We start from the raw sequence: 12,560 nt of genomic DNA on the forward strand, positions 1-12,560 counted from the left end.
AATTAGAAGTAACCTAGTTATTTTTCCGACCCTAAACATATTTAGTGTAATTTAGACCCTTTTTATAATATAAATTACACCGGGTTTTATATTTAAGATGGAAGAGTATTTCTTAGATGTTTCTACCTTATTTTAGGTGCTGTATGGTTGAAATTAGTAACCACTTGTAAATTTTCAGTTGGACATAATTAGGAGGCAGTTAATCATAAATAACGTATCTGAGTACTTTTGACTCAAAATAAGAAGCCAAAATCACTTACCAGTAATCAATTGCATTTCCATTATTTTAGTCTTTTTTTCTCCATCAGTTACGAGGCGGCTTCAGCTGCTTACAGTCTCCTGAGTTAAAGTCATGAACTTGACATTTCTTTGCATCAGCCAGTGCTTTGATTGATTGCGAGATTCAGAATCATGCATATAAACACATACACATGATTAAGCTAGCTACTTCAATATCGAATCTTATAAAAACTCACAAGAGAAATGATGTAAAAAGAAGTGACGGCTCATGCTTATATACTCAAAACATGGCCAGAAGAGAATCCCTGCCTATGTGTTTAAGGTAACATAAAATGCTATCATTTTTTTTTTCGTTTATTCAGTCGTTGTCCACTTTACCTTTTCCTTGATGAGCTGAAGCATCGAAGTAAAACTCTACTGAATCAAGTCATGAACTTGACATTTGTCTGCAAAAACCATTGCCTCACGGGAGGGATATATCAGAACATAAAGCTGCGTCAACATCAAATAATTACACCAGAACATGAGCAGAAGAAGAGCTAGCTTGCTTTTTCTCTGGAGGTGGTCGCTGAGTGTTGATTCCGATGAAAGATTGCAATTCTTGGTGAAGGTCTGAATAAAGGAGTTTCAGAGGAGCGAGACAGTGTCTCCTTAATTAATTCGAAGGTGAAGAACGAAGAGTATTACAGAGTGAGAGAGGTTAAACTTTTGGCCTTTGTGGTCCAGAGCTACTCGTCTGGAGCCTGCTCCATGATATATAAATATATATAAATATATTTTTTTAATGAGAAAAAAAAATACTACATTTAGTTTTAATATAAAACTTAATTAAAGAATTTAAAAAAAATTAAAAAATTATTAAATTAATTTAAAATATTTATATTTATTGTTTTTAAACTAATTTGCTTTACTTATAAATTATCTAATAATACACATAAATAATGTTGGACATCTTTTAGAAGAGGTTTTTGATATTTTGGATAAGTCATTTGTTTGTTTAAGGGCATGTTCGGCTAGGGTTTTTGAACGAGAGGTGAAGCAAGTTATCCCCCCCCCCCTCTTTGTTTGGTTGGCCGTCTCACCTTCCAATTTAGGTGTTTTCTTTTTATTTTTTTTTTGGTCTGAGAGAGGAGAAAAATATTTATTGATTAAAATTTTCGCTTTTATTTTGAAAGTTTCAAACTATCCTTGGGATTAAAAATTATGCTTTATCTTCCTCCCTCGTCTTTCCCCTCAAACCATAAATACTCCGATAGAGGATTAAATATTTTCTTTTTATGCCTGCCCGTATTTGAGAGGGCTTATGAAAAAGAATATAAATTATGACATTGGAGTTTAGCATAATTAATGAAAATAATATTAAAAAATCACTTAAATTATATAACAAATTAAATTCAATGTCTTCAATTTCGTTAATTAGTTTACAGTGAGTTGTACTTAAAGTAGAAATGATAAACACACATCTAAATGGAATGCATGATATGAATATATGAACACCATTCATAATGATGAGGCGTTCCAATATTTTAAAGCTTAATTATCTTTGATGAGGCTCCTATGACAATAAAGTTGATACAAAATATGATTTAAAAGTTGATTATAACTTATAAGTTGTCAAAGAACCTTTATTAGGCATCTCTTTTTCGATATTTACTTCTGCGTAATTATTTAATAATTAATACTATATTTGTTTACGCGTTGCCACAATTGAGGGTCCTACCTTCCCTCCGTGCATTGCATAGTGAAGACAGGTCAAACTTTTGGCCCTGGACTCGTTTGGAGCCTGCTGCTCCATGATTTTTTAATTGGAGAAACAAAATACTTATTTAGTTATTTTCATGTTCATTCATATTTTATAGAAAAAAATTACTGTGAGGTTCTAATAAAAAAAATGTAATTACTAATATTTCCTGATAACAAATAATTAACATAAATTTTGAGTCATTTCCTACATTGACTTATTATTAGATTTTTTTTTAAGTAATTACGCTCCTTCTTGAGATCGCACAGTGATTTTCTATCATGAAAAAAAAAACTAATATGTAAACCCTTTATTTTATTTTTAATTAAAACCTTGTAATTTTTTTATTGGGTTTTAATAGTTTCATCTACTATAGATTTTGGTCTTCGAACTCATAATTTATTAATTTGTAAAACAAAATGTTTGGATTACTTTTGTCATATGAATTGATTATATATCACATGCAAAGAAAAGGTTATGAACAAAATAACTTTTAATTTTATAATGATAATAAATAAATTTATTTCATCATTTTATAGTAACTTTAATCATCAATAGATTATAAGTAGGGGAAATCACAAATAAAGACCCTTGAATTAGCAAAATCACTCTATGGTCACCTGAATATGCTAAATTACTATGAGGGACCTGGTCTCAAATTGTAATTATGAAATCATGGTCAAATTACCAAAATACCCCTCTTTAAATTTTTTTAAAAAAAAGAAAGCCACTCCTCACCGGAATCCGGCCACCGGCGCCGGAGCTCCGGCGCCGGAGCTCCGGCGGCCGCTTCCGGTGGTCTTCCTTTGTTTTTTTTTTTAAACTGTTTTTTTTTTTTTAAATTGGGGGGAAGTGAGGTTGGGGGGATTTGATCCCCCAACCTAATGCTTCCCAAAATAAGGAATGACCATTGAGCCAACAAATTTTTGTTAACATTATGATGCAAAAAAAAATATAAGTTAACTCATTTACTCTTGTTCCAGGTGATAACAACAATACATTTGGAAATAACAAGTTCTGATTGTAAAATAACACGTCTGGAATAAAAATTTAACAATATGTTTTTTTTATAACAATAAATTTTGTTGCAGGCAATAACAACAATACATTTAAAAATAACAAGTTCTGATTATAAAATAACAAGTTTGGGATTAAAATTTAACAACACGTTTTTTTTTATAACAACACACTTTATTTCAAGTGATAACAACAATACATTTAAAAATAACAAGTTCTGATTATAAGATAATAAGTCTGGGATTAAAATTTAACAACATGTTTTTTTATAACAACACACTTTGTTTCAAGTGATAACAACAATACATTTGGAAATAACAAGTTCTAATTATAAAATAACAAGTCTGGAATTAAAATTCAACAGCACCTTTTTTTTATAACAATTAATTATTTTATACTTTTGGAAAATAAATTATTTATAACTTATAAAAAGTACTTATAATTTATTTAATTTGCTAAAAAAATAATTTTTATCTCCAATTTATAATCAGAACTTGAAGTATAATTTTTTATAGATTAAAAATACTTTTTTATTGTTCAAATTTATAAATAAAATTTAGGGAAAATGGCAACACACTTTTTAAATTTTTTTTTAAAATTTTTTAATCTATATGTCTATACAACTTATTATAAATCAAACTACTTCTTATAAATTATAAATAGTACAATTTATTGTGGATTAAAAATACTTTTTGACTGCTTAAATTTATAAGTGAAATTTATCTCTAATTTATAATTAAAAATACTATTTTATTCTTTAAATATAAAAACTATTTTTAATATTTAAAGAATGAAATAATATAAAATTTATACTATGATTAATAAATAAAAATGCCTTATTATAAATACTTTATAATTTATAAGAAGTAGTTTGATTTATAATGAGTTGTATAGATATACAGATTAAAAAGTATTTTTTTAGAGAAATAAATATATTAAAAATATTTTTTATAAGTTATAAATAATTTATTTTTTAAAAGTATAAAATAATTAATTGTTATAAAAAAACGTGTTGTTAAATTTTAATCCTAGACTTATTATCTTATAATCAGAACTTGTTATTTTTAAATGTATTGTTGTTATCACTTGAAACAAAGTGTATTGTTATAAAAAAAACGTGTTCTTAAATTTTAATCCCAAACTTGTTATTGTATAATCAGAACTTGTTATTTTTAAATGTATTGTTGTTATTACCTGCAACAAAATTTATTGTTATAAAAAAACATATTGTTAAATTTTTATTCCAGACGTGTTATTTTACAATCAGAACTTGTTATTTCCAAATGTATTGTTGTTATCACCTGGAACAAGAGTAAATGAGTTAACTTATATTTTTTTTTGCATTATAATGTTAACAAAAATTTGTTGGCTCAATGGTCATTCCTTATTTTGGGAAGCATTAGGTTGGGGGATCAAATCCCCCCAACCTCACTTCCCCCAATTAAAAAAAAAAAACAGTTTCAAAAAAAAAACCAAAGGAAGACCGCCGGAAGCGGCCGCCGGCGCCGGAGCTCCGGCGGCCGGACCCCGGCGTCCGGCCGCCGACAGTGGCCGGAAGCGGTCCGGCCGCCGGAGCTCCGGCGCCGGTGGCCGGATTCCGGTGAGGAGTGGCTTTCTTTTTTAAAAAAAAAATTTAAAGAGGGGTATTTTGGTAATTTGACCATGATTTCATAATTACAATTTGAGACCAGGTCCTTCATAGTAATTTAGCATATTCAGGTGACCATAGAGTGATTTTGCTAATTCAAGGGTCTTTATTTGTGATTTCCCCTTATAAGTATAACGGGTAACGTCCACAAGCATTTTTTTTTAATCATCTTATTTTTAATATGCATCGGTCCAACTCGTTTTCAATGAAATTAAATATGGAAAGATTTGTTGGTGCTAAGCTGTAAAGTCATCCGGTCAAAAACAAAAAAAAGCTGTAAAGTCAAAAAATACGGAAAGGCATACTTAACGCAAGGAATCATTATGAAGGGCCCACTGAAATCACTACGTAAGATATTTTTAACCCCCATCTCCCCAAAAAAGTCTCACCTGAGCTGAGAGCTTTTCCTTAACAGAGTATACTCTTTTTAGGTGAGTTGGATGGAAACTCATCAGAGCTGGGACGTAAAACACTTACAAAAATACTTATAAATCACTTAACAAGACTTTGATATTAGTAACGGGATTTAATGTTATAATTTTATAAGTTATGAGTTAACTACTTACTAACTAGATCAATTTTTATTAGTTTCATAAAGTGTATATTATTTTAATAATAAATTTATTTCATCATTTATTTTAAAAAGCTTTTTTATTTGTATTTATCAACAACTTACATGTTAATAACTTATTTTTAATATGTATCGGTCCAACTCCTTTACAAAGAAATTAAATATGGAAATTTGTTGGCGCTAAGCTCTAAAGTCAAAAAATAATTATAATTTTTAATTAAAAGATAGAAAATAATAGTTTGATGTTACGCATGAAGCTCAAATCGCAAAACTGGACTTGCATGACTGATGGCGGCTAATGAAAAAAATTAATTGCTCCCAATATCGTGAATCAAAATATAAATTCTCATTAGAAGAAAGCATTCGCTAATCAAATCAAAGGATACGTGTTGTGCTTATTAAAAACAAATTAAACTTGTACGTTACTGAAGGATGACATTCCACGTGGAAAGTTAAGAGGGGGGCCCCGGTAAAAAAAACAAAAGAGAGAGAGAGAGAGAGAAGTGGGGACAGAGCGGACCATTATTGGAGGGCAATCGTCAAATGGATGGACAGCTGTAATGCAAAGAAAAAGCACAAGCAGCCCCCAGCCCCTACCCCTACAAAAGCTGCATGACCGTAATATTGTAATCTTTCGTAATAAATTGGATGATTTTCTAGCCCAATTTTAATCCCAATTCTGGGGCCGGCTCAACCCAACAATCCGTCAAATAGTGACGAATTGAATTGAGGAAAAATAAGAACCATTTGGATAATGGGAAAGAAATAAAGTTAAAATATACGTTTAGTCTTTTAATTTTATATAAGGTTTTAATTTGATCCCTTAACTTTAAAAAGCATATATTTGGTTCTTACATGACTAATGTAAGGTGAACTTTTTTTAAAATTAAATTTTATAAATTTGGACCTGGACCAAGACGCTGAATTTAGATGAGAAACATGTAAGGTGAACTTTTTTTTAAAATTAAAAAATAGAGAATAACAGTTTGATGTTGCAAATGAAGCTAAATAACTGAACTTACATGACTAATGGCAGTTAATGAAAAGAAATAATTGCTCCCAATGTCATGAATCAAAATATAAATTTTCATTAGCAGAACCATTTGCTAATCAAATCAAAGGATACCTGTTGTGCTCATTAAAAACAAAATAAACTCACACGTTACTGAAGCATGACATTTCACTTGGGAAGTTGGGGGGGGGCAGAGCTGACAATTACTGGACGGAAGGCAATTGTCAGGACTATGATGGATGGACAGCTGTAATGCAAAGGAAAATGACAAGCAGGCCCCCAGCCCCTACCCTGACTATGACGTTAATATTGTAATTTTTCGTACTAAATTGGACGATTTCCCAACCCCATTTCAATTTTAGTTGTATTTGGATATAGGTAAAATTATGATTTCAAAAATATTTTTATGGTAACCAAAATAAATATGCGAAAAAATTTATTTCAATTAAAAAAAATACTTTTTAAAAATATTTTTGGGTTACCCCAAGTATCCCTAAAACAGATAATATGGATTGAGTCTACCAATCCGCCAAAAAAATCACAGATTGGTGGACACCGAGAAGGAACTAAAAATGATAATAATTGTACGTGTAACTTTTTTTTTTATCTCTAATAAAAAAAAAAGAGAATAGGTCAGAGTCATGACACTTGACAAATGGACAATAATGGAGGAAGGGAATCTCCATTATTGCGGAAGACAAATAGACCATTCCAGAAGGCCAGAAACATTAACTTGCGCATTGAGTTTTCGTTTCAAGAATTAATTTTACTTTGACAGCTGTAAAATTTCACAGTTACGCGAGGGAATTGGAAATAAAGTCCCGAGGCTAAATGAAAGTTCATAAATTTCGATGATCATCGTAGTTGATAAATTCAATTTATCTCAGTATTCATGCGGTTAATAATTCTCTTCCAGTGTGAAATGTTGGTTCTTTTTTAAAATTTGGGAGAGCCGGATAATGCGCATTATATTTAAAAATGATATAAAATTAACTTTTATTTTATCTAATTTTTGCAAATGTAAATTAGGGTAAAAATCAGTTAATGTTTAAATTGATTTTTATAAAAAAAAAAAACCAGTTTGACATGATTAAACTAGTTTAGATGACTAATAAAAAATAAATTTAAATATAAAATTACTGGAATTTTAGTAAATAGTACACACACATGAGGTGATAATTTTAAGAGAATAAAGAGAATTAAAAATAAACTTACTTTGTGCTAGAAATTATGTGGTGAAATACTTTGTTTTATCTTAATTTTATTTCATTCCTTTTATTTTTTTTATCTTATTTGTTTTTTTTTTCTTTCCTCCATCATACTAGAGAATTGCGAATTTACGCCCAAGGCGCAACACAAGAAACACAGGGGCAGCGATTCTCACATCTTCACACCTAAGGAGACTCTCCTCTGAAGCTTCTTCGCCCAGATCTTCACCGAAAATTGAAATCTTTCAGCGGAATCAACCCTCAGACCGTCTCCAGAAAAAAACAAGCTAGCTTCTCTTCTGCTCATATTACTGGATGGAAGGCCATCGTCAGTACTAAAATGGAATGACAGCTGTAATGCAAAGAAAAATGAGAAGCAGCCCCCTAGCCCCTACACCTGCTAAAGCTGTATGACCGTAATATTGTAATCTTTCATAATAAATTAGATGATTTTCTAGTCCAATTTTAATCCCAACTCTAGAGCCGGCTTAACCCACCAATCCGTCAAAGAGTGACGAATAGAATTGAGGAAAATAAGAACCACTTGGATAATGAGAGAGAAATGAAGAGGATAAGTTGCCTCTTTGGTTGGGCGGTCCAGCACTGTAAAAACAGTTTATAAATATGATACTTCAGTTTGTAAATTTAAGAGCTATTTTAAGTATTTGTAAGCCAAAATCTATTTTGTTAAGCACAATTATAAAAGCGCGTAAAATTTACTTATCACTTATATAAAAGTTGTTTTTTAAAATTAAAATATATTTTTATCTTTATCTTGTTTTTATGTTTCCCTCTGCATATTCTTTATGCTTCTTGACTAGTTTTTAGTTATTTATTTTTATTATTCTCTTAAATGAAAATAATTTTTAACATAATATCAATAATATTTTTTATTTTATATTTATATAAATTGTACAGAGTATATCATCTAATTAATTATGTACTAATATTATTTGGTTCAAAAATTTTCATATTACTATAATTTCTGATTCTAATTTCACTGTGTTTTATTCATTAAATATAACTGATTAACTTCTTCTTATTATAATACTTTAAAATTATTATATTTTTTAAATTCATATTTTTAATCATTTTTTGTTATTTAATAAAAATCATATTCATTTTGGTTATTCTACAAATTAAACTTATTTATCAAACCATAATTTACATAACTTTTTTTACTTTATATACTAACTTATATAAAAACTAATTCAAATATAAATTATATTATCTAATCTAATTTTTACTTAATTTTTTTTAAAATTATATTGAAAATAAGTTTTTTTAATCGCCACTTTAATAATTGGGCGTGTAATCTTCTTTGGATCGAGTTGGTCAAAAGAGACGGTAGGTCGGACTCAAGGTGTTTGACAAATGGACAGTAGAGAAAGAGAATCTTGAGTCCAAAAAAAAACAGAGAGAGAAAGGGAATCCGAACTCAATTATTACAAATAGATCATTCGGGCTAATTGAAAAAAAAAAAAAAATAGATGATAACAGAAAGTCATAAATGCAGAAACATTAATTGATGCGCTGAGGTTTGAAGTAAGAAAATATCCTATGCAAAAGATATAAGAGTGTTTAAAAAGAAATCAAACTATAGTTTCAGAAGTGATTTTACAGTTTACGAGATAATTATATAGAGAAATTTATCTCCATTTATAAAAAAATACTTCTAAAAAGATTTTTCCGGTATCTAAACAGCCCTGTAGTGCTAAGGAAAAGTTATATGACAACACAGTCATCAAAGGTACTTCTTGTGCTTACTAAAAACAAATTAAACTTACACGTTTCTGAAGTCTGACATTTCACGTGGGAGGTTGAGAACGGGGGCCCGGTAAGGGGGAAAAAAACAAAAGAGAGAAGTGAGGACAGAGCTGGCAATTATTGGAAGGCAATCGTCAATAATGGATGGACAGCTGTAATGCAAATAAAAAGGCCAAGCAGACCCCCTGGCCCCTGCCCCTGCCCCTACTAAAGCTGTATGACCGTAATATTGTAATCTTTCATATTAAAAGTTTGTTTAGAGTTCCGTTTAAAACCAATTTTTAAATAAGTTCGTATAAATTAAGATAAAATTCACGTCACATAGTTATTTTATATTTCACAAATTATGTTTTAAAAATTATTTATAAATTAATCTAAACAAACTTTAAATTGGATGATTTCCGAAGCCTATTTCAATTTTAGTCATAACTCTAAATCTGATAATATAGGTTGGGCCCATCAATGTTTGAAAAAATGACATGTTGAATTGAAAAAAAAAAAGAATCATTTGGACAACAAGAAAGAAATAAAAAAGAAAATTCATTTGGTTAAAAAGAGGGTGCGGAAACCATGGCACTTGACAAATGGATAATGAAGGGAGCGAATCTCAATTATTGCAGCGCGAAGACAAACAGGAAGTCAGAAACGCGGAAACACTTAAATGGCGCATTGGGTTTTCGTTTCAAGAATTAATTTTACTCCGAGGGCAGTAAAATTTCAGAGTTACACGAGGGAACTGGAAATAAAGTCCCGAGGCTAAATGAAAGTTCCCATAATTTTTTCGTAGTAGTGATAGTTTTCGATGATCACCGTAATTCATAAGTTCAATTTCCATCAGTATTCATGCGGTTAATAATTCTCTTCCAGTGTGAAATGTTGGTTCTTTTTTAAATTTGGGAGAGCCGGATAATGCGCATTATATTTAAAAATGATACAAAATTGACTTTTATTTCATCTTATTTTTGTAAATATAAATTAGGGTAAAAGTTAGCTAATGTTTAAATTGATTTTTATAAAAAAATCATTTTAACAAAATTAAACTTATTTAGATGATTAATAAAAAATAAGTTTAAATATAAAATTACCAAAAATACATGAATTCTAGTATATAATAGACACACATAAGGTGATAATTTTAAGAGAATTAAGAGAATTAAAAATAAACTTAATTTGTGCCAGAAATCATGCGGTGAAATGTTTTGTTTTATGAGAAAATCACAAATAAAGACTCCTGAATTATCAAAATTATACAGAAGTCACCTGAATAAGTACAATTACTATGAGAGACCCAATCTCATATTGCAACTATGAAATCATAGTGAAATACCTGAAATGCCTTTCAACTAAATCACAAGTTGATTATAAGAAATAACACGTTCACTTTAGCGAATGACATATTCAGTAGACCAAATCACAATTTGGTTGAAGGCATACCAAATGACAAGTTGACTATGGGAAATAACATGTTTACTTTATCTAGTGACGACTTTGGTAGACCAAATCACAGCTTGGCTGAGGAGTATTTTAGACATTTCGTCAAGATTTTATATTTACAATATCAGACCGGGTCCTTCATGATAATTTGCTTATTCAAGCGACTTCTGTGTGTAATTTTGATAATTCGGGAGTTATTATTTATCATTTTTCCTTGTTTTATCTTAATTTTATTTCATTTTTTTATTTTTTATTTTTATCTTATTTGTTTCTTTTCTTTTCCTTCATCATACTAGAGAATTGTGAATTTACGTCCAAGGCGCAACACAAGAAACACTTGGGCAGCAATTCTCACATCTTCACACCTAAGGAGACTCTCCTCTGAAGCTTCTTCACCCGCACCTTCACCAAAAATTGAAATCTTTCATCGGAATCAACACTCAGATCATCTCCAGAAAAAAGCAAGCTAGCTTCTGTTCTGCTCATATTCTGGGTAAGCACAAGTCATCGCTGCATTTTCTGATTTTTAATTAATTTCTCTTCTTAGTTGTGGTAATTATTTGACGTTGAGGCAGCTTTATATTCTGATTCTTACAGTCTAGCAGTGGTTATGTTTTTCCATAATTTCTCTTATGAGTTGTCATAATAGTCGATACCGAAACAGCTTTAGGACTCTTGTGTATGTACTCATATAGACATGGTTCTGAATCTTGCAACCAGAGCACGGGGTGTTGCAAAAAATGTCAAGTTCATGAGTTTAACTCAGGAAATTCTAGGTACCTGTAGCCGCAGGAAATTCTAGGTACCTGAAGCCGCTTCTGATAGAGAAAAAGCTAAGAAGGGAAAGAAGACTAAAATAATGGGAATTCTTGATTCCTGGTAAGTGATTTCTGCTTCTTAAAGATATGTATATAGACACACAACTTGTGCAAAATGAGCGAATTTCATTATTGTGATTTCTGAGTGAAAAGTACTCATATACGTGATTGCTTCTTCTGATTTGACTAGAATGTGTCCTTTGAAGTATAGATCTCCACTAGGAGCTTTCATGGGGATCAAGAATCGGACCTTCGCCAGCAACTTGTCTCAGTATGCGTAAGCCATCACTCTTTTTCGAGTTTAATAATTTTGATGTTGAAAGAGCCTTAGTTTATATGTTAGTTGATGCTAGCTTGATACTGGCTTTTAATTTGCAGGAAAAAATGAATGTCAAGTAGATGCTTTTACTCAGGAGATTATTACTTGGAGCTAGCTGCTTAGTACGTGATTTGAATCAGTGAGGGATCCCTTTAACATACATATCCTTTTAGTTGTAAGATATCAATATCACCCTAAAGTGTAGCTGCAGTTTCCAACCAAACCACGGCCAAATTATTAAACTTTACTCTATTTTTTTTCCATATTATGAAAAGAATAAAAATACATAAAAGGACAAATAGTAAGTCACGAACATAGAAAAATAATGAAAATTTCATTTTTCAAAACATTCATGAAATATATTTTTTAAAGAATTAATAAGTCTATTTACAAAATTTAGAGTAACATACACTAACCACCATTTTATATTAAATTATACAGAAATCTTCAACCTATGTTTTAAAAAATCTTCATTAAAATTAAAATATATGTTACACAAATTTCTCTTAGAATCCATTTCCATCCACCCCCATTCTATACAATCCTTCATCTAAACTTATTTCTTTAGGTTTCTCTTAAATGCCTGAAAACATATTCCAAACACATTTTTTTTTAATCGCATAGTATGAATGATATAAGTTGGACTGTTTTAGAGATTACATAAATCATTTAAATTTACAATTTGAAATTTTTAAATACATTTTTTCCCACAAACACTTGTAAACAAACTTGGTCAAGTATATATAAGAATTAATCAGAATTTTGATTAAATTTTTTTATCTACA

At 30.0% G+C, this 12,560-nt stretch overlaps 1 long non-coding RNA gene across 1 annotated transcript; it reads left to right on the forward strand.

The window, feature by feature from the left end:
- The first annotated feature begins 11,464 nt into the window (after positions 1–11,464).
- Positions 11,465–11,901, forward strand: LOC114721248 (uncharacterized). The gene is made up of 3 exons (XR_003738047.1): positions 11,465–11,517; positions 11,668–11,733; positions 11,835–11,901. It is a non-coding gene; the product is annotated as an uncharacterized LOC114721248 (long non-coding RNA).
- The last annotated feature ends 659 nt before the right edge of the window (positions 11,902–12,560 follow it).

Source organism: Neltuma alba, unplaced genomic scaffold, assembly GCF_004799145.2.
Source record: "Neltuma alba isolate B1F8T4 unplaced genomic scaffold, ASM479914v2 tig00012014_pilon, whole genome shotgun sequence".
Classification (NCBI taxonomy): Eukaryota; Viridiplantae; Streptophyta; class Magnoliopsida; order Fabales; family Fabaceae; genus Neltuma; species Neltuma alba.